General features: G+C 47.4%; 1 protein-coding gene across 1 annotated transcript in view; it reads right to left on the bottom strand.

Annotated features, from left to right (window-relative positions):
* Positions 1-27640, bottom strand: part of LOC143020958 (uncharacterized) — a gene marked incomplete in the record, with an annotated part of 725096 nt that overhangs the window by 432022 nt on the left and 265434 nt on the right.

The following is a 27640-nucleotide window of genomic DNA, read 5'->3' as shown; positions in this document are numbered from 1 at the left end:
CACCACAATCCACTCCACTCCTTCCACCACCACCTCTCCCTCCCCCTCCACAACCACCACCATCACCTATCCTTCCCCCTCCACCACCACCACTCCCTCCACTCCTTCCACCACCACCACCACTCCCTTCCCCTCCACCACCTCTCCCTCCCCCTCCACCACTACCACATCTCTCTCCCCCACCACCACTCCCTCCACTCCTTCCACCACCACCACCTCTCCCTTCCCCTCCACCTCTCCTTGCCCCTCCACCACCACCACCACTCCCTCCACTCCTTCCACCACCACCACCTCTCCCTCCCCCTCCACCACCACCTCTCCCTTCCCCTCCACCACTACCACCACTCCCTCCACTCCTTCCACCACCACCACATGTGATCTCTCCCCCCCTCCACCACTACCACCACTCCCTCCACTACCTCTCCCTCGCCCTCCACCTCCGCCCGTATCACTGCCCCTCTTCATCACCCAATCCCGATCCACGTGAAGAGAGTCGGGAAGATTGGGGGCACAGAGGCCCCGTGAGTGGGCGCGATCATTAATGCATATCCGCCTTTCAGTCCCGACACACAGGTGGAGCGCCAGAGGCGAAGCAAGGCAAAGCATGGCAAAGCGAGGCGATGCGAGGCGATGCGAGGCCTCCCGGTTCCTTTAAAGCTGGTCACAGAAACATCAAAGAGAGAGAGAGAGAGAGACTAAGAGGAAAATAGAAGGTGAGATAGATAGAGAGAGAAAGAGAGACTAAGAAAAAGAGAAAATGAGAAAGTGAGAGAGACAGAGAGAGAGAGAGACTAAGAGAAAAAGAGAAAGTGAGAGATAGAGGGAGACTAAGAGAAAAAGAGAAAGTGAGAGATAGAGGGAGACTAAGAGAAAGAGACACTAAGAAAAAGAGAAAGTGAGAGAGAGAGAGAGAGAGAGAGAGAGAGAGAGAGAGAGAGAGAGAGAGAGAGAGAGAGAGAGAGAGAGAGAGAGAGAAAGAGAGAAAGAAAGAGTTGGGGGGAAGAGGGGGTTAATACACCAATGAGCTCCATGTGGGCAACCCCCTTCCCCTCCCCACCCCCACCCGCGCGCCGTCGCCGCTACCCCTGTGCAATCTACGGTACCAGGTCGTCAAGTTTCTGTTCCCACCCGTCCACACAAAATACAGTACGATTTATACTGACTATACAGTATATACATTAATGTATTTGTTGTATTATTCTCTACAGAGCTTGTCCCTCCTACCCCTACCCCCTCCTCCTCCTCTTCTTCTTTTCTCTCTCCTCTTCTTCTCCCTCCACCTCTTTCTTCTCACCTCTTCGTTCTCCTCCTCCTCAACCCGCTCTTCCCCCCTCTTCCTCTCCTCCCCTTTACCTCTTCCTATTATTTTTTCTCCCCTCCCTCCCCTCTTTCTCCTCACATACTCCTCCTCCTCCTCCTCCTCGACCCCCTCCCCACCTAAAAAAAAAAAATCCCAGTATCGCCTTTAGACGTTTTATTCTGGCTGACGCCGGACGATTGTATTCAATTTTGGTCGATGACTTCTGGGGCTTCTAGAGGACGACACACTGCAGTCTCCACTACGGGAACGTCCCCGTTGGTGGAATGAAATCAAGAACAGAGGTCACTGGGCTGAGGAACGGGGAGAGAGAGAGAGAGAGAGAGAGAGAGAGAGAGAGAGAGAGAGAGAGAGAGAGAGAGAGAGAGAGAGAAACAGAGAGCAAGAGAGAAACAGAGAGAGAGAGAGAGAGAGAGAGAGAGAGAGGAGAAACATAGAGAGATAGAGAGACGGGGGGATGGGGAGGAGATTGGGGGGTTAATGGGTCTAAAGTGGCTCCATGTCCCCCTCGACCGCGTGAGGCACCCGCCAGTGACGCAACTCCCGGCTGATGACGCCTGACGGCTCCTGAAGGAGGGGGAGGAGGAGGAGGGGGAAGGGGAGGGGAAAGAAGCGAGGGGAAAAGGAGTTTGGGGGTATTGGAAGGGGAGGGGAAGAGGATGGGGAAGGGAGAGGGGAAGGGGAAAGGGGAGAGGGGAAGGGTGAGGGGGAAGTGGAGAGGAAGGGGGAGGGGAAAGGTAGGGGAAGGGGGAAGGGGAGAGGGAGGGGAAGGGGAAACAGGATGGGGGAAGGAAGAGGGGAAGTCTGAAGGGGAGAGGGAGAAGTGGAGAGGGAAGGGAAGGGGAGAGGGAGGGGAAGGGGGAATGGGAGAGGGAAGAGAAGGGGAAAAGGGAGAGGGAGGGGAAGGGGAGAGAGAGAGGGGAATAGGGAAGAGGAAAGGAAGAGGAGGGGGAAAGGGGAGAGGGAGGGAAAGGGGAGAAGAAGGGGAAGGGGAAAGGGGAGGAGAGAGGGAAAGGGGGAACGGAGAGAGGAAGGGTTAAGTGGAGAGAGAGGGGAAAGGGGAAGAGGTTGAAGGAGGGGAAGGCAGAGGGGAGAGAGAGGGGAAGGAAGAGAGGCAGAGGAGGGGAGGGGGAAAGGGAGGGGAAGGGGGAAAGGAGAGAAGGAGGATGGTAAGGAGAAGGTGGAAGGGGAAAGGAGGAGGGGGAAGAGGGCAAGGGGAAGGAGGGAGAAGAGGGGAATGGGAGGAAGGAGGGAAACGGGATAAAGAGGAATTGGGAGGAGGCAGAAGGGCTAAAAAGAAAAGGGGAATGGGGGGGAGTGTAAGGGGGTCGGACTGTCACCACCACCGCCTCCCCCCACCCCCACCTCCCCCACCACCACCTCCCCCACCTCCTCCACCACCACCTCCTACACCACCTCCCCCACCTCTACCACCACCACCTCCTTCCTCCCCCCAAGTCCCCCAGCACCCCCTCCCCAACTCCCAGCACACCAAAATTAATCAGAGACTCCTCACTCCTTCAATGTTATCGCTGCCACAGCAAAACAAACCGCACGACAAAGAACATGGGACGAAAAAAAAAAAAAAACGGAAGAGAGGAGGAAAGGGGGGAAGGGGGAGGAGGGAAGGGGGAGGAGGAAAAGGGGGAGGAAAGGGGGAAAAGGGGGAAGGGGGGCTTAGGGTAAGCAGCTGCTGTGGACTCGGCAGGGAGGGTCTGAGGCATAGCAAACACGAAATATGCAAGTAGAAATGACTCCTCCTCCTCCTCCTCCTCCTCTTCCTCTTCCCCTTCTTCCACATCTTATTTATTGTACTCTTCCTCCTACTCCTCCGCTTCCTCCTCCTCCTTACATCTTCCTCCTCCTCCTCCGCTTCTTTCACATCTTACTCTTGTACGCTATCTACTCCTTCTCGTCCTCATACTCCTCCGCCTCCTCTTCCTCCTCCTCCTTCAATCTTCCTCCTCCCTCTCCCCTTCTTTCACATCTTACTCATTGTACTCTTCCTCCTCCTTCTCCTCCTCATACTCCTCCGCCTTCTCTTCCTCCTCCTCCTTTTGTAACCCTCGTGTTGTTGTCATGAAATAACGAAAGTAGAAGGAAGAAAAGGAAAAAGACGAAGATGAGGAAAAAAGGAGGAGGGAAAGGAGGGCACAAGGAGGCGGGAGACGATGAAGAGGAGTAGAGAAAGGGACAGCAAAAGAGGAAGAAGAGGAGGAGGAGGAGAAGGATGAGGGCAAGGAAGAGGAGAAAGAAGAGGAAGGGGAGAAGGAAGAAGAGATGAGGAGGAGAAGTGGGGGAGGAGGAAGATAGGAGGGAGAAGAAGGAGAAGGAAGAGAAAGAAGAAGAGGGAGAGGAGGAGAAGATGGAGAAGGAGGAGAAGGAGGAGGAGAAGGAGGAGAAAGAGAAGGAAGAGAAGGAAGAAGACGAGGAGGAGGAGGAGGAGGAGGAGAAACAAAAGAAGAAGATAAAGAATCATTAGTAGAAAGAGAAGATGATGGGGGAGAGAGAATACAGAGAGAACGTAAACAAGGAGAAGGGAGAGAGAGAGAGAGAGAGAGAGAGAATAGTACGAAAAGGAAACTAGAGAGCAATGGGACAAGAGAGGGGAGAGGAAGAGGGGAAAGGAATAAAAGATTAACAAAGAGGGAAAGAAGAGGGGAGGGGGAAAGGGAGGGGGAAAGGGAGGGGAAAAGGGAGGGGGAAAGGGAAGGGGAGAGACGGGGGAAGGGAGGGGAGAGAGGGGGGAGGGAAGGGGGATAAGGAGGGGGAGGGGGAAAGAGAGGTGGGAAGGGAAGAGGGAAGGGGTAGGTAGAGGGAGGGGGAGGAGAGGGAGAAAGGGAAAGGTGTAGGGGAAGGGGGAGAGATGGAGCGGGGGAGGGGAGGGTAGGGGGAAAGGAAAAGGGAGAGGGAGGGGGAGAGGGAGGGGGAAAAGGGGGAGAAGGTATGGGGAAAATAGGGGAAACTTGATCATTAAGTTAAGGCCAGGAAGGCATCACAAGCAATCAATAGCGAAACATAAGAGGAGGAATATATATCGAGTAAACAGAGAAGGAGAGGGGACTGATTCGAAGAAGAAGAGGAAAAAAGAGGAGTAAGAGGGGGAGAAGAGAAGAAGGAGATCGAAGAATATGAGGGCGTAGAGGAAATGAGGAATTAAGAGAGGAGGAAGAAGAAGAGGGGAGGGAGAAGAGACAGAGACGAGAAGGAGTATGAGGAAGAGGAAGACGAGGAAGAGCTCGATGAAGGGGAGGAAGAGCAGGAGGAGGAGGTGGAGGAGAATGAAGAGAAGGAGGAGTAGGAGGAGGAAAAGGAGTAGGAGGAGGAGGAGGAGGAAGAGGAGAAGGAGGAGTAGGAGGAGGAGGAGGAGGAGGGGATGGGGAGTAGGAGGAGGAGGAATGGAGAATAAAAAGAATGAGGAGGAAGAGGAAGAAGAGGAGGAAGAGGAAGAAGAGGAGGAAGAGGAAGAAGAGGAGGAAGAGTAAGGGAGGAAACAAGGACTGGGGGGGGAGGAAACAGAGGGAAAGATTGGGGGGAGAAGAGAAGAATAACAAGAGGGAAGAGGGGAGGTAGCCTTTCTCCCCTCTTATTCAATTCTCTTGATTTCGCCTCCTCCTCCTCCTCCTCCTCGTCCTCCTCCCTCTCCTCCTCCTCCTCCGTTCTCACCTGAAGTCCAAACTCCATATAAGACTTCTTCCCCTCCTTACTCCATCTCAGCCTCCACATCCTCCTCCTCCTCCTCTATCTCACTACTCCCCCTCCTCCTCCTCCTCCTCCTTTATGTCCTGTCCCTCTTCAAACATCCTGTGGCTCTTTTCGTCTTAAAGTTCTCCTCCCCCTCCTCCTCCTCCTCCTCCCTTACCTATTCTTCTCACACCACCACCTTCTCCTGCTCCTCCTCCTCCTCCTCCTCCTCCTGCTCTCCCTCTTCTTCCCCCACCTATTCCTCCTCCTCCTCCTCCTCCTCCTCCTCCCTTCCCTATTCTTCTCACAGCACTGCTTTCTCCTGTTCCTCCTCCTCCTCCTTCTCCTACTCTCCCTCTTCTTTTCCCACCTATTCTTCCTCCTCCTCCTTCTCCTCCTCCTCCCTTCCCTATTCTTCTCACACCACCGCCTTCTCCTGTTCCTCCTCCTCCTCCTCCTCTCCCTCTTCTTCCCTCACCAATTCTTCTTCTTCTTCTTCTTCTTCTTCTTCTTCTTCTTCTTCTTCTTCTTCTTCTTCCTCCTCCCCTAAACGCCTATTTACTCAAAGAATACGAGTACATCAACCCCGCAAGATATGTTTGCAAACCTCGACCCAATGCAATCTTTCCCTCCTTTCCAGGTTTCCAGGTTTCCAGGTTCACTGATCCAGCGAATCCCTCAACCAGCAAACCTCATTGGTGAACACTGGTGAACATTGGTGAACAATGGAGAACATTAACCTAATCTAGACCAAACCACGCCCAAATACTTCATCACCAACTAGTTGTCCTCAACAAGCCAAGACTAGAAACATGTGCTTAACTACCAATTAAAGTGTCACGATGAGTTAGTCGGGTTCAAACTAGTCACGTTAAACTAGATGAACTAATCATTGGATTCGGGTGGTTAGTGGAACGATACAAGGCTGGTATGAGAGGGAGGATTCGGGATAAAGAGGAGAAGAGAGGACGTAAAAGAGAGAAAAAGAGAATCAAGAGTGGCAAGAGAAGAGAAGGAAAAGAGGGCTGAGGGTGAGTAAAAAATATAATAGAAAGAAGATTTTATACGTATAAATATATTTTATGTCATGCCTATTACTAACATGTCAGCCTTTAAAGAGTGTTTGTGTATGTGTGTGTGAAATAGAGAGAGAGAGAGAGAGAGAGAGAGAGAGAGAGAGACTGAGAGAAAGAGAGAGAGACGGAGAGGAAGAGAAAGAGACAGAAGAGAGACGGAGAGGAAGAGAAAGAGACAGAAGAGAGAGGGAGCTAGATAGATACATAGAAACAGATATAGATAGATAGATAGATAGAGAGAGATAGACAGGGAGATAGAGAAACAAACAGGAAATTTACAAAACTGAAAAAAATGTAGTTCTGTTTCCCTGAACGTAAAAACAATTAGGCGAAAAAAATTATGGAATTTTTCTTTTTTGACTCAAAAATAAAATGAAAACAAAGCAAGCAAGAAACATAGAGGCCTTGTACTTGTGTGTGTAGACGCTCGTGCGAGCTTGTAGAAAAATGTAGACGAGGAGGAAGGAGTGAGGGACGAGGAGGAAGGAAGGGAGGAAGGATGGAGGGACGGGTAGGAAGGATGGAGGGAGGGGAAGGAGGGAAGGAGGGAAGTGGGGAAGGAGGAAAAAAGAAATATATAGGAAAGGGAAGTAAATAAAAAGGGGAAGCGATGGGTAAATAAAAGGGAAGAAAGGGAAGGGCAAGGGGAAAGGAGAGAGAGGAAGAGAAGGGAATGAAAGGTAAGGTAAGGTAAGATAAAGTAAAGATAAGGGAAGGGTGGAAAAAGTATAGAGAGAGGAGGAGAAGGTAAGGCAAGGTAAGGCAAGATGAGGGAAGGGAAAAGGAGAGAGAGGATGAGAAGGTAAGGCAAGGTAAGGTAAAATAAGGTAAGGAGAGGGAGGCGTGAGGGAAGGAAATAAACCGTAAAGGAAACTCACACAGGGTAAGAGGAAAGAGAGGGTGAGGGAGGGAGGGAGGGAGGGGGTGGAGGGGTCGGGAGGGAGGGGGAGGAGGGGTCGATATTCTGCTGACGTGTCTTGAGCCAATCAGCACGTGAAGCTTTCCCCTGCTCATCTCTGCTCAGCCGTTCCTGCTCACTCATTCGCCCGCCTGCTCGCCTACGTCATCTTCACGTCAGCCCCTTTAAGATCCAGGTTCGAACTCACAAATTAATTTTTATTCATTTATTTAATTAATTCATTCATTTGATCTATTTAATTTATCTATTTAATTTATTTTATTTTATTTATTTAATCACTTGCCTGTTTATTTAATTTTGTTTATTCATTATTTGTTCTATTTTGTTTAATTACTCATGTATTTATTCATTTATTTATTTACTTAGAAAAGAGAACTAATGGGTTTTAAAGAGAGAGAGAGAAAGAGAGAGAGAGAGAGAGAGAGAGAGACAGACAGACCTGACAGACAGATAGACTGATAGACTGATGGACATATAAATTGACAGATAGCCTGATAAATGTATAGACATGTTGATAGACTGACAGAATGATAAATGTATAGACGGATAGATAGAAAGATAGATGGATTGATGACCGATCCCAGCTTACACATGTGGGTCAGTATTGACGAATTTGTCGGACGTGATGGCCCCAAACTTTTCTTCGTAAATTCATTGCCCTGACAGAAAACAACGAGGAAAAATCTGCCTGTCTGTCTGCCTGTCTGTCTGCCTAACTGCCTGTCTGTCTGCCTACCTGCCTGCCTGATTCAAAGAATGTAGTCTCTTATATAAGCCTGTCAGTCGACCTTTCAACTTCCCCTGTCTCCAAACCTGCCTACCTACCCCCATCCTAGCAACCTCCTCTTCCTCCTCCTCCTCCTGTTCCTCCTCCTCTTTCCTCCTCCGCCTCCTCCTACTCTTTCCCCTCCTCCGCCTCCTCCTGCTCTTTCCCCTCCTCCTGTTCCTCCTCCTCCTCCTGTTCCTCCTCCACCTCCTCCTCCTCCTCCTGCTCGTCCTCCTCCTCCTCCTCCTGCTCGTCCCCCTCCTCCTCCTCCTGCTCGTCCCCCTCCTCCTCCTCTTGCTCTTCCCCCTCCTCCTCCTCCTGCTCTTTCCCCTCCTTCTCCTGTTCCTTCTCCTCCTCTTGCTCGTCCTCCTCCTCCTCCTCCTCCTCCTCCTCCACCTCCTCTCTACCTTCACCTCCAATACATCCTCTTCCACCCTCATAATCTATCTGGGTATCAATTCTATTAATCCCCTCAACTCTCAGCATCCCGTCAAGCTTCGCCCATCCATCCACCCATCCATCCATCCATCTAATATCAATCTTGGTCCTCTCGCTACTACGGTGACGTTGAACAGTTTTATTCTGGCTAACAGATGACGATTTAATTCAGCTCTGGGATATACTTGTGGCAAAACAGGTCAGATTTTATATCCCAATTAACAAGTAAACAAATTAATAAATCAATAATAATAATAATAATAACAATAATAATAATAATAAAGTAGTATTGAGACAGTTATAACAATTCGGCACTTGGCTGAGAGTAATGTTACCTCACTAATAAAAAAAAAAAATGAAAAAAAATAAATAAGATAAAAAAATCCACCCACTTTACGACACATTCTTTCCCTCCCCCAAAATCCCCACAACCTTCACCCCCTATCCACCCACAGAGAATATAACAACTCCCATCCACCCAAAACTCCTCATCCTAATCCCCCCACCATCTCCCCCAGCTCCCAGCCCCCAGACTCCCTCTCGACATAACCGCGCCAATCACCAGTAATCCCCAGCAGTGACCCAGTAAGCTCACCATTGACAAGCTGATGACCCTAAGTGAGAGAGAGAGTGAGAGAGAGTGAGTGAGAGAGAGAGAGAGAGAGAGAGAGAGAGAGAGAGAGAGAGAGAGAGAGAGAGAGAGAGAGAGAGAGAGAGAGAGAGCAAGAGTTCCGGCTTCTTCCTCTCCCAGTTCCTGAAGGAGGAAGAGGAGGAAGAGGAAGAGTAAGAGGAGGAGGAGCAAGAGGAGAAGGAGGAGAACGGGGAGGAAGAGCCACTGTTGGAAAAGAAGCCATCTGGGCCACCTAGATCATCTGGGCTACAATATTCTCGATTTAGCCTTGCCAGCACAGTCGCTACTTTAATGTGTTTCTTCTGGCAAACGGCAGGCAATTGCACTCCAGTCTAGAGAAGCCTAAAAAAAAAAAAAAAAAAAAAAAAAAAAAAATTATGGTTACATCACATCAACATTAACCTCCATCATTTTCTTCCTTACTCACCACTCTCCTCCTCTTCCTCGTCCTCCTCCTACTCTCTCGCCTCAGTCACCACTGGGGTTATAACTGCCCGCGATTTTACCACAGCATTACCAATCGCCATAACCCTCTTAACAGCCATCGGAGCTTCTTCCAACATTATCCCTGACACCATTCCCTTTACCACCACTACCACCACCACCTCCATATTACTGCCACCATCTCCACCACCAACACCACTTCTACCATCTCCACGCAATATCACTACCACCACTTCCACCACCTCCACGCAATATTACTACCACTACCACCACCTGCATACCACTATTACTGCCACCACCTCCACTTCTTCCATCGTCACCACCACCACTATCACCAACAACTCATTTGTACTATCATCACCACTATCACCACCACTTCCATTATCAAAATCATCATTACCAGCACTAATACCAATATCATCACTTCCATCACCATAAGCACAACTATCACCACCACAAACTTCCTCCATGAAATCCAAGACGTCACTATCAAACACAAAAGATGGAAATAATAAATATTTGGAATATGAGCCCGAGGAAGGAGAGAGAGAGAGAGAGAGAAGAGAGAGAGAGAGAGAGAGAGAGAGAGAGAGAGAGAGAGAGAGAGAGAGAGAGAGAGAGAGAAGGAGAGAGTCATGATTACCAACAGGAAATAAAACTTCCGAAAAAAAAAACAGGGCCCGCCCAGACAAAAATGGAAAACTGAAGAAAAAAAAATCTGTCACCTGCAAATGAAGAGCGGATGCTTGGAAACAAATAATTACTCAAAAAAATAAAGTTTACCGAAAAATATACGACATTTCCTTGTCACAGAGAATACAAGCAACAGCCAGCGAGAAATAAAATTACAAACATCGTCCTCACGTGTTGAAAAAAAAAAAAATTAAAAAAGGACTAAAGGTGTCAGAAAGAGAAAAAGAGAGGGAGAGAGAGAGCGAGAGAGAGAAAAAGAGAGAGAGAAAGAGAGAGAGAGAGAGAGAGAGAGAGAGAGAGAGAGAGAGAGAGAGAGAGAGAGAAGGAACACAACTATCATCGATAGCGAAATGCTAACCGACAGTGACCGTTAGAACCAAAATCCGTTAGACAATTTGAAAATACGAAATTGGCGCAGTAAAACGAGGCGACTTTCGGTTGAGAAAATTAACGGTCAACTGTGGTTCAATATTTACATTTCATTATGGCGACCGCCAGACATTATCATTAATTTTTTTCTTTCTATTTTACGAATAGAAGACCCCTGCAATGAACGTGGGCTGGTCCGATCGGGACCCAAATTAACGTGAAGTTTGTCCCCTCAGCTGAATAGACTTAACTGTTATTTGACACCATGTAACATAAACAACAGCCTCAGAGTACCGAAAAGGGTTGATCTAGCAGGGAGCCACTTTACACAGCTTATTCTGGTTAACGCCAATCGAATTCAGTCACTTCAGGAACAGACCCAAGAAGTCACAATGAACTGGAGACTCCTTCAGGCTGAGGTTCATTTCAGGGCTGAATAAAATCATCTGGCGTTTGGTCATAATAAAGTCTCTGAGGTATGCCGATGTCATCTGATCCCCTCTCCCTCGCCTTCCCCCCCCTTTCCGGTGACTTCCCCCTCCCCCCTTCCCCCAGGCACCTCCCCCCCTCCCCTCCCCCCTTCGACCGAAATTCTAAAAACTCTCGACGATTCCCTGTGGCGTTCTTCGTTGATTTAATTCTGTTTAACAGCACCACGATTTCATTCATCCGGGAAGCGCCCCCCGGAACGAGGGGGATCGGGTTCCGGGGGGAGGAGGAGGGGGGAAGGGGGGGGAAGGGTAGCCTCGAACTCATTTCCGTACCCCGGAACCTCTTTCACGGGACACTGAAAAAATCTAATAAAATCTGCAAATGCCTTCAGTCTCGCACAGGCGAAGGAACCCGTGGTGGTGGTCGTGGTATATGGTGTTGGTAGTGGTATGTGGTGGTGGTAGTGGTATGTGGTGGTGGTAGTGGTATGTGGTGTTGGTAGTGGTATGTGGTGGTGGTAGTGGTATGTGGTGGTGGTAGTGGTATGTGGTGGTGGTAGTAGTATGTGGTAATAGTATGTGGTGGTGGTACCAGTGGTAAGTGGTGGTGGTGGTAGTAGTATGTGGTGGTGGTAGTGGTATGTGGTGGTGGTAGTAGTAGTATGTGGTGGTAGTAGTAGTATGTGGTGGTAGTAGTAGTATGTGGTGGTGGTAGTAGTGATATGCGGTGGTGGTAGTAGTAAGTGGTGGTGGTAGTAGTATGTGGTGGTGGTAGTGGTATGCGGTGGTGGTAGTAGTAGTATGTGGTGGTGGTGGTAGTAGTGGTATGCGGTGGTGGCGGTGGTAGTCCAGGAGTGGTGATAAAGTGTGGTGAAATTTAATGATGATGAGAAGTAATGTCGGTGGTGGTAGGTGATGGCAGTGATGGTCCTGGAGTGGTGATAATGTGTGGTGAAAGCTAATGCTGGTGGGAAGTAATGGTGTTGGAGATAGCAATGGTGGTGATAGTGTTGGTGAAAAGTCAGAAGTGGCGGTGGAGAACGGTGATAATGGTGATAATGGTAGGGCGTGGTACTTTCAGGTTACTGCCCTGACAACCAAGTCACTCAGGTCATCGACCGAGATACAAAGTCACTCAAGAAATTGACTAGTCATCTGTTCAAACAAGCCCAGTCACTGTTCTGACTGGTCAGGCATCGAGACGACCGATTTATGACGTCACCGTATGAAAAATGACGTCACTGGTTCCCAAGTCCTTATATGGACAGCTGACCTTTCCTTAGCAAAGGACCCACCGCTGGTTTGCTCTCCATGGTTCTCCCTCGATATAACCGAGGGAAGAAGCTAGCTCGTTTGTCGGGCCTTGTAGTGGAGGTGATGTGCCTTGCTGCATTGCTTCTGATCCCAGCGGTGTGGCGGGGAACAGGGATGATTTTTGACCCATAAGGAACCAAAACAGAAGGGACAACAGGTGGGGGGATAGGGGGATGGGTGAATGTATGTCTAACATACGTCACCCCTCTCCCCCTTAAACGGGGGGGATGACCTTTTGGTATGTATAGTTATGGATGGGTGAATGGTGGTTGTATGCTTAGCCTTTTGGTATATGTATGCACGCATGCATGTATATATGTCTGTAGTTATATATGAATGTGTATGTATGTACGTATATGTGTATGCATGTATGTATGTACGTATGTATGTATGTATTTATGTATGAATGTGTATATGTATGTACGTATATGTGCATGTATGTATTTATGTATGAATGTGTATATGTACGTATATGTGTATGTATGTACGTATGTATGAATGTATGTATGCATGTATACATGAATGTATATATGTATGTATACATACATGTACGTATATGTGTACGTATTTATTTCCATGAAATAATGACATCACACTCACACTGAAAAAATCCCGAGTTGGCTTTTTCAGAACTCCCATTTTTCATAACTCCCTCGAGCGTTGTTTCGCAAAACCTTTCGATGTGCAATTATGCAAAACAGCAACCTAACCCCAATTCCCATTTTCTTTCATAAGGCATCTGCATCCCGTTTTCTACGTTCATTATCCCTCTATTCCGTTTTCTCCTAAGCGTCTGAGCAGGAGCGTATAAACTCTAAAGAATAACAGATAATATGCTTGTGGTCCTGAAGAAGGCAGTAATAAGGTGATAATCGACATTGTAATTATCATTATCTTTTGCAAAATTATCATTACAATCACTATTCCTATTATCATAATTACTTTCCACACCTTTCTTAGATGTCGACTACGGCAAGCGTTAAAAAAAAAAAAAAAAAAAAACAATTATAAAGGAATTGACTGTGATACAATTATAACGTAATTACGAATGTTGATGAAAGAAGAGACTGGATTCTAATTAATTGGGAAACTGTAAATACTTTAACACATCAAGGACGTCAAAGACTAAGTTATCAAACTGACTCAAAAGTTTGGACATGGCTTAAGAATCGACTAATTTTTTTTTTGTACACAAACAATTGTAACGAATATCTAGGAGGAAATATGCATATATACATACATACATATATACATACATACATATGTACCTACATACATGTACACATACATATGTACCTACATACGTATATACATGCATACATACATACATATGTACCTACATACATGTACACATGCATACATGCATATATAAATACATATGTACCTGCATACATATATACATGCATACATACATATGTACCTACATCCATGTATACATGCATACATACATATGTACTTACATGTATACATGCATACATATGTACCTACATACATTTATACATACATGTATACATACATATATACCTAAATACATGTATACATGCATATATACATAGACCTACATATGTACCTACATACATATATACATGCATGCCTACATACATACACACACAAATACGCTCACGCAATATGCATCACATTAACATAGGTCACACTCTAAGAGGATGAACCATAATGTTATTCCAGGAAAGAAATGTTATTTTGAACATTTCCTCATGTTCATTATACACTGAACTATGAGTGAACAGTGCACAGGTGGAGAGAAATCCACCGGGTATGGACTTGTATGACCACAATCAATCATTCGTATATGGATCATATGTCTTTTTTTTTGTGGATTTATGGTGGATTTTTGAGTGAATTTTTAGTTGATTTTTTTTTTTTATGTGATCCCAGTGGCTTTGGTCGAGCCCGTCCTTTCACTCCGGAGGACCTTCCGGACATTTCACCAACTCCGGAAACTATCCAGACCCAAAACACTTGTCGATCACGTGTTCATCGTCCTGGGAACCTTTTATTGATGGTCCTCAAGTACAGCATCTCTATCCTCGACATAAAAGTCACAAATAACGTAAAAATAGGCATATTACGTTCCTCTTGATTCAGACTCCTCATCAGCAAGTAATGCTGTTGGTGATAACAGGATTTCACATCACGAACGATCTCCTTCAGAGTCAGAGAGAGAGAGAGAGAGAGAGAGAGAGAGAGAGAGAGAGAGAGAGAGAGAGAGAGAGAGAGAGAGAGAGAGAGAGAGAGAGAGAGAGAGAGAGAGAGAGAGGGGGGGGGCTGAGACACAACAGACCCCCTTCCCACGTTCAAGAATCCTAACTTCCTATCCTGGATCAACGTCGGAGATGTTCCGTTCCCCCCACAGGTCCAATACCACGACCATACCCAGTACTAGTACCGGAAGCCCCAAAATGGTGGGATTCGAAACTGGAAAAAAATATACCCATCAACTCTTCGAGTATAAGAAAGACATACCAACCCAACAACTCATTTCATACCACAAAATTTATCACAATAAGCAATTTATCACAATAAATAATTTATCTATCGAGATGTTATCTGTGTATGCGAGCTGGCATAGTGCCACCTTTGCCTGAGGGCCACGTCTCAGTGCCACAAATCAATAACCTCTGGGAATCAGACAAATTGTCTTCTAACTTTTCTTGCTCATAACAACCCGAAGGCTTAGCCCCTTCAGGCTGTTAACATAAGTTAGCGGCGAAACTTGGACGTCCAGCAACAACTAAAGATCCTGCAGAACTTTCCCTGAATGAAAGCAAACAAAACACAGCTTTCTTTGTTGTTGTTCCTTTGCGATTCCTGATTATCGAAAACAGCGTTCACGGGGAAGAACATGTATGTATGTATGTATGTATGTATGTATGTATGTATTTATGTATGTACGTATGTATATATACTGTTACCTCGTCCTTGACCAAGATCTCATCCGTATATGTGTGTGATTCACCTTGGTCACCTTGGTCTTTAGATCACGTGTTGGACTCGTGATCGACAGCTATTTCCCTCCTGGAAGAGAGCTCAGAGCTCGTATGTCCGATCTATGGGTAATGCTATGACCTTACACGCACACACACACCCAACTCCCCGCCCACGAGAGTTGGAGTAACGACTCGAAGCGCAGCGATACTGAAATAATTTCAGCCCTGGGCAGGATTCGAACCAGGTACCGCTGATACCTCCGTACTGACAGTCTGAGACTCTACCAACCGCGCCACCGAGTCGTGTGTGTGTGTGTGTGTGTGTGTGTGTGTGTGTACGTCTTTATTCGTGTGTGTACATGCCAACGCGTGCACGCAAAAATCTCATTGCAGAAAAATGCGTGACTCAATTACGCCTTCGCCTTTATATGCATCCCTCGCAATCCTCAAGCCTTCCCTCAACTTCCACCCTCCCCCTCAACTCTCCCCACTCCACCCTCCACCCTCTCTCTCAATTCTCCTCCACCTCACCCTCCACCATCTCCTCCAAAAATCCCTAGGATCCTCCTCCTTGGCGAAGACCTTATCCTCGAAACCCTTCATAATGGTCACACTCGGGTGATGTTTTGGTTGAGGACAAGTCGGACCTTGAAGGTGTGCTTTCCTGTCTGAGGGGGTAAGGTGGGTCTCGACCGCTTTGGACCATCTTCAAGGCAGAGTCCGCCCTCATGTGACTGCCCAGAATCATCTGTCTCCTTAGCCAGAATGTAATGAATAAGGTACGTCACTGCTGATGGGGTGTCCATGATCTTCTTCCATGCCCTCCCCCATCCCATCTCTAGCGCCCAACCATTCGTTTTTGAATTTGTTGGTTGATGCTCTTAAAACTGCAATCCTATTAACGGACAACGACCTAACCCAGCGAGAACGACGACAACGACGATAGAAACGAAGACGACGACGACGAAGAAGACGACGAAGACGACAAAAGAGACGACGACGAAGACGACAAAAAAGACGACGACAACGACGACGACGAAGACGACAAAAGAGACGACGACGACGAAGACGACAAAAGAGACGACGACGACGAAGACGACAAAAGAGACGACGACGACGACGACGACGAAGACGACAAAAGAGACGACGACGACGACGACGACAAAAGAGACGACGACGAAGACGACAAAAGAGACGACGACGAAGACGATAAAAGAGACGACGAAGACGACAAAAGAGACGACGACGACGACGACGACAAGAGACGACAAAGACGACAGCGACGGTGGCGGCAAAGATGTGAGGGGAAAAATATGCGACGTTGCCAGCCACCTCTTCAGCTACTTTATTTCATTTGGCAAACTTGGACCGGAAGGTCATTAGGGTGCGATTGCTCCCTAATTTCATTCGGGGTGGCGTCAGGATAATTTCCCTTTTTCCCTTTCCCTCTCTCTCCCTCTTTCTCTCCACTCCCTCTCTCTCTCTCTCTCTCTCTCTCTCTCTCTCTCTCTCTCTCTCTCTCTCTCCCCTTACCCCTCTCCTTTCTCTCCACTGATAACTATATCACCTTAGCAAAAGTGTATTACTTTTGCATGAGAATGATTGCTTGCGTGTATGCATGTTCAAAGGAGATAAAGACAACAAGCGAGCGAGCGAGCGAGCGAGAGAGAGAGAGAGAGAGAGAGAGAGAGAGAGAGAGAGAGAGAGAGAGAGAGAGAGAGGGGGGGGAGGGGGATGAAATGCACTATGAAAACATACAAGCACAAGCGTGACCTGATATGAAAGCACCATGTCAAGCAAGCACGCTAGGTCACGTACACGGGACGCGCATGAAAGCAGTGACGATGTGGGTGTGCCGTCTCCTCTAAATCTTGCTGCTTCCCTCAGCTGAATGAAACTGTCCGAAGGCAGCCATAATAAAACATATAAAGGAACAGCGAAAGTGTTTAAACCCTACTTGTTTATGTAACACCTTGTATTTACCCATACATCACCCTAATTACATGCCTGACACCCTAATTTTTACTCTCACATTACTCATTCATTCGAAACACTACTTACATATCTTGCATCCTCCTATCGTATAATCACCTTAATCAGCCAACCGACACCCTATTTAACTACCCAGGGGTTTCATACCACTTGGCACCTATCGAACACCCTAATTGCAACCCTAACCACCGCCAGACACCCTATTTCTCAACATGACACCCTAAATTCAGACCTGCCACACACTTCAGTTCCCTGAAACCCATAGTCCTAATTAAAGCATTCTGTTCCTTCTCCTTCTCCCCCTCCCTACCACTCCCTCCACCCCACCACCCTCCCTTTACGTCCTCTCCCATGTCAGCGCTGTCAAGACCACCGCCATTCCCGTACTCGGTACCTTTCGTGATGTCAGCGCAGACGCTATCTTCGTCACCTCCCCTTGCACCAACGTCGCCATCAACACCGTCCTCACCACCCAGCGTACCCATCGCTATCACCACCAAGGCCAATTCAATCACCACAACTATGAAACCGATCAATATGCCTATCATCACCATTGTTATCAACACCAACGCACCTGTCAGCACCACTGCCATGGTATCCAAATTTAAGCCAACGTGTTCAGCAAGACGGCCATCATTATCACCATTCCACCCGGAGCATCATTATCACCACTGCTATTATCACCACCACTATATATATATATATATATATATATATATATATATATATATATATATATATATATATAATATACACATGTATATCTATGTGTGTCTGTGTGTGTGTATACATACATTGGTATTTTATTAGAAGTGCACATCTCGGCGGTACAGCATTAGAAAATCAAATATTAATTTTGTAAATTATAATACATCAATGTAATAGATCTTTTTCTTGGCGGAAATCAATATCAGAAAACGCTGACAAAAGCTATGCACAAACGAACAAAGTTGCGTCGACTCCTTTAGACGCCATCTTTGTTTTGATAGATTCGAAGGTCAGAGACGACGACGACGACGGCCTGATGGTCTCTAGAATCACAGGTACCGCACTGCTAAATCCAAGCTTGGTTATGTAGGTAGGTTAGGTTAGAATGGGTAGAATGGGTTAGAATAGACGAATGTATCATACTTTCATCTGTTCGGCCTTCGCCTCTACCAAAAACAAAGATGGCGTCTCAAGTAGTCAAGGCGGCTACGTTAGTTTGTTTATAACTTTTAACAGCTTTTTTTCTATTATTGATTTTCGCCAAGAATAGCGTGTATTACGTTGATGTATTATAATTTACAAAATCATTATTCAATTTTCTATTGCTATACCACATAAACAATTAACTCCAAGATGAGAGTTAACACTCCATATGGGGGTTGACAACAAACACACACACACACACACACACCAAAAAAAAAAAAAAAAACAAGGCCATGCTAATAACCTGGGAATATTAATCATTTTGGCTATGGTTACCATGGTAACCATCATCCCTCTCTCCCTCCCTCCGACGCTGCATTTGTGTTCATGCGAAGCAAAACGGCGGGCGAGGTATCATTGATAACTTACGTCATGATTAAATAGTCCTCAAATTAACATAATTAAGTTAAAACAAGTAAATTATCAAATGGAAATGAATAACGTAGTGTAAATTAAAAAATCCGAAATAGAGAAATAATACAAAGAAATAAACGATTTTTTTTATTATATATATATATCTATATATATATATATATATGTATATATATACATATATATATATATATAACATATATATATTATATATATGTATATATATATATATATGTATATATATATATATATACATACAGTATATATATATATATATATATATATATATATGTATATATATACACAAAACTATTATATACACATATATATAGTGACAGAGTTCACATGCATAGAGGTCACGTGAGCTGGTTCCTGACTGAGCGTTCTTTCATCTCTGAAGGAGAACGGTGGTTCTATGCTGAAGATGTCCACCATGTTGAATTGATACCTTGTTGGACCTACACCAATCTTTCCCTTTCTCTCTCTCTTTTTATTTCTCTCTCTCTTTTCATTTCTTATTTCTGCCCGCGTGGATCAGTGAGTAAAGTTTCTGCCTCGGAACGCGGAAGGTCTGGGTTCGATCCCCGGTCACTGCAGTGCAAAAAATTACTTTCATGGCTTTCCAACCCCTCTCCGCAATGGCGGATATTAGAGGGGCTGTAGTCCAGTGTCGCTTATAAATATATCCCAGCACCTAAGCAGTGTGGTCGAGCTGATCACACCGAATTCAGACCTCATTCACAATCACAGCCATTCCAACACACTAACGACAACTTTACATGCATTCTTCACCAAAACCACAAGACAACCCAAGACAAGACAAAGTTCATTTATCTTTCCTCAGTCACAGATCTACCACATACGTCCTCCCTCCTCCAGGTCCTCGTCCTATATTCCTCCTCCTCCTCCTCCTCCTTCTTCTTATTCTTCCTCCTCCTCTTCCTCCTTCTTCCCGCCAAAATAGGCATTCCACAGACTAGTCAAATAGTTATTAAGAGGCTGTGCACATCTCTTTCTCCTCCTCCTCATTCCCCTCCCTCGTCCTATATTCCTTCTTCTTCTTCTTCCTCCCTTTTCCCTCCAAAATAGGCATTCCACAGACTAGTCAAATAATTATTTGGAGGCTGTGCACCTCTCTTCCTCCTCCTCCTCTTCCTCATTCCCCTTCCTCATCCTATATTTCTTCTTATTCTTATTCTTCCTCCTCCTCCTCCTCATTCCCCTTGCTCGTCCTATATTCCTTCTTATTCTTCCTCCTCCTCCTCATTCCCCTTCCTCGTCCTATATTTCTTTTTATTCTTCTTCCTCCTCCTCCTCCTCATTCCCCTTCCTCGCCCTATATATCTTATTCTTCCTCCTCCTCCTCCTCCTCCTCATTCCCTTTCCGTTCTGCAGTGCCCGATCGAGTAAGTGGGGCGGGAGGAGGGTGGAAAGTAGGCCTCCCCCATTTTGATTTCATTAATTATTTTTGGCGATGGATTCATTATTTCCAAATTAGGAGGGTGAAGAGTGAGCGATACTGGCCCTGTGTTGTATGTATGAGTGCATGTATGTGTATGTATGTGTAGGCATCCATGGGTGTATGGGTGTATGTATGCATGTATGTATGAATGTAGGTGTGTGTGTATGTGTATGTATGGGTGCATGTATGTGTATGCATCCATGGGTGTATGTATGCATGTATGTATGAATGTAGGTGTGTATGTGTATGTATGGGTGCATGTATGTGTATGTGTATGTATCCATGGGTGAATGTATGGGTGCATGTATGTGTTCGTATCCATGGGTGTATGTATGTATGTATATACGTATGTGTGTGCGTATGCATGTATGTATGTATGTATGTATATATGGATGTATGTGTGTACGTATGTATGTATATGTGTTTGCATGGTGACGTCATTTCCGCAATCTTGTTTATCATTTAACTATACCTATGCATTTATTCATTTTGTTTATTTCTATTTATGTTATAATTTTATTTGTTTATTTACTTATCATTATTATAATTTTTCTTCGCATCCGACCTAGTTATGGACCAAAAGGTCTCCTGTCGGCATGCTCCTCCTTTGTAATCCTTTGTAATAATTTGTCCCGTCTAAATAGGAGTAGAGGCGATTTTTATCAACTTAAGAAGGCTGACTCAGCCTTAATGTGTGTTTTCGATCCACCGAAACTCCCTTATGGCCAGAGGGAAGGGAAGAGGAAGGGGAGGGAAGGGGAAGGAAGGGGAGTGGAGGGGCGGGGGAGGAGGGGTGGGAGACACCAGAGGGCAGGAGGGGAGAGGGGAGGAAATGGTAAGGAAAGTGAAAGGGATGAGGGGAAAGAGGGGACGGGAGAGGGGACGAGGTGGTAAGAAGGGAGAGGGAAGAGGGGAAGGGTAGGAGAGGGGAGGGAAGAGGGAAGAGGGAGAAGGGGAGGGGAGGGGAGGGAAAGGGAGAGGGGAGGGAAGAGGGAAAAGGAGAGGGGAGGAGAGGGGAGAGGAAAGGGGAGAGAGAGGGGAGGAAATGGTAAGTGAAAATAGAGGGAAGAGGGGAAAGGGGAGGGGAGGGGGAGGGGGAGGGGGGAGATGGGAAGGGGAGAACGGGTGAGGGGAAAGGGAGGGGAGATGGGAAGGGGAGGGGAAGGGAGAAGTGACAAGGAGAAAGGAAGAAGAGGGGACGTGAGAAGGGAAATTAGAGAGGGGAGATAGAGATAGAGAGAGAGAGAGAGAGAGAGAGAGAGAGAGAGAGAGAGAGAGAGAGAGAGAGAGAGAGAGAGAGAGAGGGGGGGGGAGGCCAGAGGAACACATACAAACAGAAAGGAATTATGGAATCTTCCCAAGTGTCGAAAAATACGACAGAAAATTTCGAGTTTAAATAACAGAAATTACGGGCTTCGTTACATTCATAGAAAAACCGTCTTTCAAGAACTGTCTTGCCTCTCCCACTCCTCCTCCTCCTCCTCCTCCTCTTCCTCTTCCTCCTCCCCCTCCTCCTCCTCTATCATCTAGCTTTCCTCAATATCTAGACTACCTTCCCCTTACCTTATATCTTCCCCAAGTATCACTACATCACCCAATATTCTCCCTATCTCTCTCCCATATTCTCATTAACCATATCCCCCCCAACTCCAACATTCCCCCCACACCTTCCCCCAATACACCTCCTCACTCTTCCTCCTTCACCCCACACCCCCCCAATCAAATGGACACCCAAACTATGACGTCATGCCTTAAAGGGCCATTTAACAACTACCTTCCTGTGACCTCTTCATGACGTCACCTTGGGTGGTTACCATGACAACCAGCAGGTGAGCAAACAAACGATGGCACTGTTAGTCCCCCCTCCTCCTCCTCCTCCTCCCCTCCTCCTCTCCCCCACACTTCTCCATCAAATGCCCTGACGGAGGAGACGTCATCAAAACGTGTTTACACAAGTTTACATGTTGATGACGTCATTCGTATATTCTTTTTGTCCCACCCTGTCGCCAGACGATTTTATTAAGCTGTGATGAAGACTTCATCGATCAAGCCCCTGAGGCGATGTTTCAGGTGAATAAAATCGCCTGGCGACGACCAGAATAGACACTATGAAGTGCGTCACTGGAGATCTTCTCGGTCCTTATATCTCCTCCTGGCGTCTGGAGATTTTATTCAAGAGAAAGAGATTAACCTAATCTCGGTTTACCGTTCCGCTGTCGCCACGTTATTTTATTAAAGCCTTGGAGTTTAAGGATCTTAAGAATTATTATATTTCTGTCGTGGATTAACATCACCATCATCATCATCGCCAACACGTTCACTATCATTATCATTTTCATCACCATCATCACACTCATCATCACCATCATTATCATCATCATCGTCAACACGTTCACCATCATTATCATCTTCATCACCATCATCACACTCATCATCATCATTATCATCGTCAATACGTTCACCATCATTATCATCACCATCACCATCACCACACTCATCACGTGTCACTGGCAGGAATTAGGGGGGTTAGGGGGACAGGGGGACAGCCCTGGCCCCTATTTAGGGCCAATCGATGGGGGTGAATTAGGGCCACCGCTACGCCGGGTCGGGCCGCAATGTCAGGTTGATCGAGTTTCCTTCCACGGGATTTGATTAAGTGTCGTGAGGTGACGTGAGATGGCGTGGGGTGAGGTGGGTGAGGTAGGGTGGGGGTGATGTGACGTGAGATGGCGTGGGGTCAGGTGGGATGGTTTCAGACGGCGTGAGATGGCGTGATATGGCGTGAGGTGGGTGAGATAGGGTGGGGGTGATGTGACGTGAGATGGCGTGGGGTCAGGTGGGCTGGTTTCAGACGGCGTGAGATGGCGTGAGATGGCGTGGGGTGAGGTGGGTGAGATACGGTGGTGGTGATGTGACGTGAGATGGCGTGGGGTCTGATGGGCTGGTTTCAGACGACGTGAGATGGGATGGGGTGAGGTGGTGGTGAGGTGAGTTAGGTAGGGTGAGATGACCTGAGGTCACGTGAAGTTAGATGAGGGTGCTCCACGTGGGGTGGAGTGAAGTGGACTCGGGTGACATGGAGTGGGGTGGAATGAGAAACAGGGTGAGATAAGGTGGAGTAGGAGGTAAGGTGGGGAGACTAAGCCTGGAGGAGTGAAGGTGGAATCGAAGCTGTCATGGCTTGGAGTGTTGGGAGTTGTAGACAGAGGCGAGGTAGGGAGGGGGGGGAAGAAGGAAGGGATAGATGGGAAGGGGGGGGGATGGAACAGAAATAGTGTGAGTGGGTTGGGAGTGGAATGGGGGGAAAATACTGTTAGCTGAGGTCAAATCAGGTCAGGTGACGTAGGAACAGAAGGGAGTAAGATCACACGAACAATCAGGTCACTTCGGGGTGTGGGGGGGGGGAAATGTCGTGAGACACGTGCTCAGGTCAGGCGAGGTCACATTGCGGGTTGTGCGCAAATAAGGTTAACTCAGGTCAGTCAACTCAGCCTCTCGACCAGAAGCGAGGTCACTGGGGCCGTCGAGCAACTTTCACCGAGTGACGTCACGCCTCCTACGTCATCAGTGACGTCATCCATCTGACATCAACAGAGACACCTGCGTTGTTGTGGACGGTCGTGACCGCAGTGGTGGAGGCGGTGATGGTAAATGTTGGCAGTGTTGGTTAATTATGGTGATACTGGTGCAAGACGTGTTGGTGGTGATGATAGTGGTGATGGTGATGATGATGTTGAACGAAGTACAAGTGCAAATACATTATACAAGTCCTCGAACGAGACTGTCAACAATCATGACCTTCTCCATCCTCTTCCCCAACCACTCCCTCCTCCCTCCAACAGGACAAATCCCACTCGCAGGGTGAGTGGGAAGCAGTGGTGGTGACAACACCAACAATAGTGATACTGGTGATATATTTACACCACAAAAAAAACAATAGGCCGCGACCGACACTCGCCCGCACCCGAACTAAAAAAAAAAAAAAAAAAAAAAAAAAAAAAAAACAAAAATAGATCCCGACCGACACACGCCTGCCCCCCGAAAAAAAATCCTCAAATTAATTTCATTTGCTCCGCTTTCCAAGTCTCCTTAATAAAACGCAGCGCACTGTCCAGCCCCCCATCCACTCTCCCACAACAAATCCAGTTACATTTGTGCATTTAGCGAACAAATAAACCCGCTCGACTGGAATTAACACAGCGATACTCAAACACATAAATCCAATACACATACATTCCATCTATACAATATTTGCCCTCCGGAGGGGGAGGGGGAGGGGGAGGGAGGGGGGGCGTTCGCGGTCACGTGATGTCAACCTGAAGGCTTCAGGAACCCTTTCAGTGGCAATGATGATCCACGAGTTTATTCAGGCTGTCCGCCTACGATGCCGTTCACACGAGTAAACGCGATGAGCGGGTTGAAACAATATCAGTTCATAATTTAATTCCTGATTATCTATATTTTATTCTGGTTCCAGCCAAGGGGGGGGGGAGGCACGGAGAAATAATGTTAGGTCAGGTCAAGTCAGGTTATTAAAGTGAGGAGTTGAGGAGGAGGAGGAGGAGGTCACAAGAGGGGCGACTCGTACTGGGATCGATTCCCAACCGGAGCCGCCAGGTGGCACAGAACAACAGCTGGTGGCGTTTGAGAGATAATGTCACGATGGATCAACGCATAATGAAGGAAGGGGAGGAGGGAGGGAGGAGGGAGGAGGTGAGATGGAGGGGAGGGAGAGATGGGAGTGGGGAGTGGGGAGGGGGGGAGAAGAAAATGGAATGGGAAGAATGGAGAAGAGAACGGTATGGGAGGGGCAGAAGGTGTGGGGGAGGGGGAGGGGGGAAGGGGAGTGGAAGGGGGAGTGGGAGGGATGGAGAAGTGGGTGGTATGGGAGGGGAGGAGAACTGGAGGGGAGGGGAGAAGAAAATGGGGAGGGGAAGGAGAGGGGAAGGGAAGGGGTGGAAGGGTTGAGGATAAAAATGGAAGGGAAGGGGAGAGGAGGGGAAGAGGGTGTGAAGCAAAGGGTAGATAGAGAAGTAGAGAAAGGAAGGGAGGGAAGGTCAGAGGTGATACGAAATAAGGTCAAGTCAGGTTAGGTGAAACGAGGTACGAAGGGAGATGGTGTCAGCTAAGTTGATGTGAGGAGAAGGGACGTGAAGGGAAATTATGTGACACATACACACACACACACACACACACACACACACACACACACACACACACCTCGTGGCGCAATAGTTACAGTTCCCGGCTGCCACTATGGCGGTCCGGATTCGAATCCCGCCCAGGGGTGGAATAATTTCAGTAGCGCTGCGGATCGTTACTCCAACTCTCGTGGGCGGGGAGTTGTGTGTGTGTGTGTGTGTGTGTGTGTGTGTGTGTGTGTGTGTGTGTGTGTGTGCGTGTGTGTGTGTGTGCGTGTGTGTGTGTGTGTGTGTGTGTGTGTGTGTGTGTGTGTGTGTGTGTAGGTCACAGCATTACCCATAGATCGGTCATATATGAGCTTCGAGCTCTCTCCCAGGAGGGAAATAGCTGTCGATCACGAGTCCAACACGTGACCCACGCATCCTACAACCTATCTTCAACAACCCCTTTCGTACCAGGTGGTACTTCCCCCATATTCTGGCTGCCGTCAGGCGATTTTTATATAAAAAAAGGAACCCAAGCTATAACAAAGGGAGTGAGATCCAACTTCCTACAAAGTGTCCGCGGTCTGGGATCGAAACGGAGATGACGTACTCCTATTCTACATCCCTCCAGCTATCGTTCCTCCACAAAGAAAAGTGGAGGATCGAGTGGAGTGGTACTCGAAAGTGGATTTCCACACGATGAGTGAACAGGTGGCTTCGAGATCGTGATAAACTCGAGGATCAGGTGGCTTCAAGGGCGAGGTGGCCTTAGAGGACAAGGTGACCTAGAAAGAGAGGTCTCCTCAAAGCCAAAAGGGTTTGGAGAAAGAGGTGACTTGAAGGGCGAGTTGGGTGATTTGGAGTGTGAGGTGGTTTGGAGAATGAGTGAGGTGACTTGAAGGAAGAGTAAGGTGACATGAGGGGGAATGGGGTGACTTGGAGGGTGAGGTACCTTGGAGGAAGAGGTGTCTTGGAGGACGAGGTTGCTTGGAGGACGAGGTTGCTTGGAGTGTGAATGAGATGGCTTGGTGGGTGAGTGAGATGGCTTGGAGGGTGAGCAAGGTGGCCTGAAGGGTGAGTGAGGCGACTTGGAGTGTGAGGTGGCACTGAGGACGAGGTGGCTTGGAGGGCGACCTGGCACTCAGGGCAGGACCGGGTCAAAAAGCTTTGGTCGAGGAGGAAGGTGAAGTGGCAAGTTTTAAGTGTCAAGTGGAGTGGGACTTGGAGGAGGAGGAGGAGGAGGAGGAGGAGGAGGAGGAGGAGGAGGAGGAGAAGAAGGGTCAAGCAAAGTGGACAGCGGTGTCAAGACTTTGTAACGTAAGCACGTAACAAGGCCACGTGACCACGTAACAAATGCCCGTAACAACACGTAAATATTAACAACCAAATACCCCCATTCACACGGTCAAATATCACTTCAAACACTGACAAACCTGGTTTGACAAACAGTTTGACCGTGTAAAAGATAGAAGAACTAATAAATAATGACAATAATAATTCCCCGGAACCTTTTTCCGGACGACCAATCCCAGAATTTCAGTTCCCGGGCGGTCAACACTATAAACAACCCCAGAACGGGCGAATGCACATCACCACCCGGACACTACAAGAGTATCCGTGTGTGTGTGTGTGTGTGCGTGTGTGCTCACCTCGGATCTGCTGCAGTCTCTGTCGAGACAGCCAGACACCACCCTACGGCAGTGAGCTCAGAGCTCATTATTTGCCAATCTCTGGGTAGGTTCTGAGACCACTCACACACCACACACCGCCACAGAAACTTCACACCTCCTTGACTAACGTCCCGTACCTACTCACTGCTAGGTGAACAGTGGGTTCACGTGTGTGTGTGTGTGTGTGTGTGTGTGTGTGTGTGTGTGTGTGTGTGTGTGCGTGTGTGTGTGCGCGTGTATTCCGGATCCGTTACGGGAACACCGGACAAACGACCGACCGAACAACCGAATGACCAGCAACTTATTGACTTACGGTGACCGAAGATTCGAAATCGTTGAACATAACCGAACGACGACCGTTACGAACCGTTTAACCGACCAAAAGAACCGTTAACCGTCTTGGTTCAACCGTTAGACCGTTGAGATTACAGCTATGGATTTCTCAGGGAACAACGATCAACCTCAACTCCCTCTCTACAACTCTGACTCCCTCAGATCCCATTCCCCCACTCCCTCTCTCTCCCTCCTTACCTTTACCTATTGTCTCCACTGGATAGAAGAGCTGGTTACTGACAACGAAATACTAATCCCAAGACCAACAAACTCCCACAGAACTCGCACAGTCCCTTCTCCCACAATTCCCTCCCACTCATCTCCGACATCCCACCTCCCTCCTCCTCCTCCTCCTCCTCTTCCTCCTCCTCCATCTCTCCCTCTTCTTGCCCTCTTCACCTGATCGTTACCTCTCTTGGGACTCTCTCACCACTGACCTCCCCACTTTCACTACACAGGCGCA

This window comes from Oratosquilla oratoria, chromosome 41, assembly GCF_046742065.1.
Source record: "Oratosquilla oratoria isolate Oo_2021 chromosome 41, ASM4674206v1, whole genome shotgun sequence".
In the NCBI taxonomy this organism is placed as follows: Eukaryota; Metazoa; Arthropoda; class Malacostraca; order Stomatopoda; family Squillidae; genus Oratosquilla; species Oratosquilla oratoria.
The sequence above is the reverse complement of the archived record's forward strand: the minus strand, read 5'-3'. Positions and strand labels throughout refer to the sequence as shown.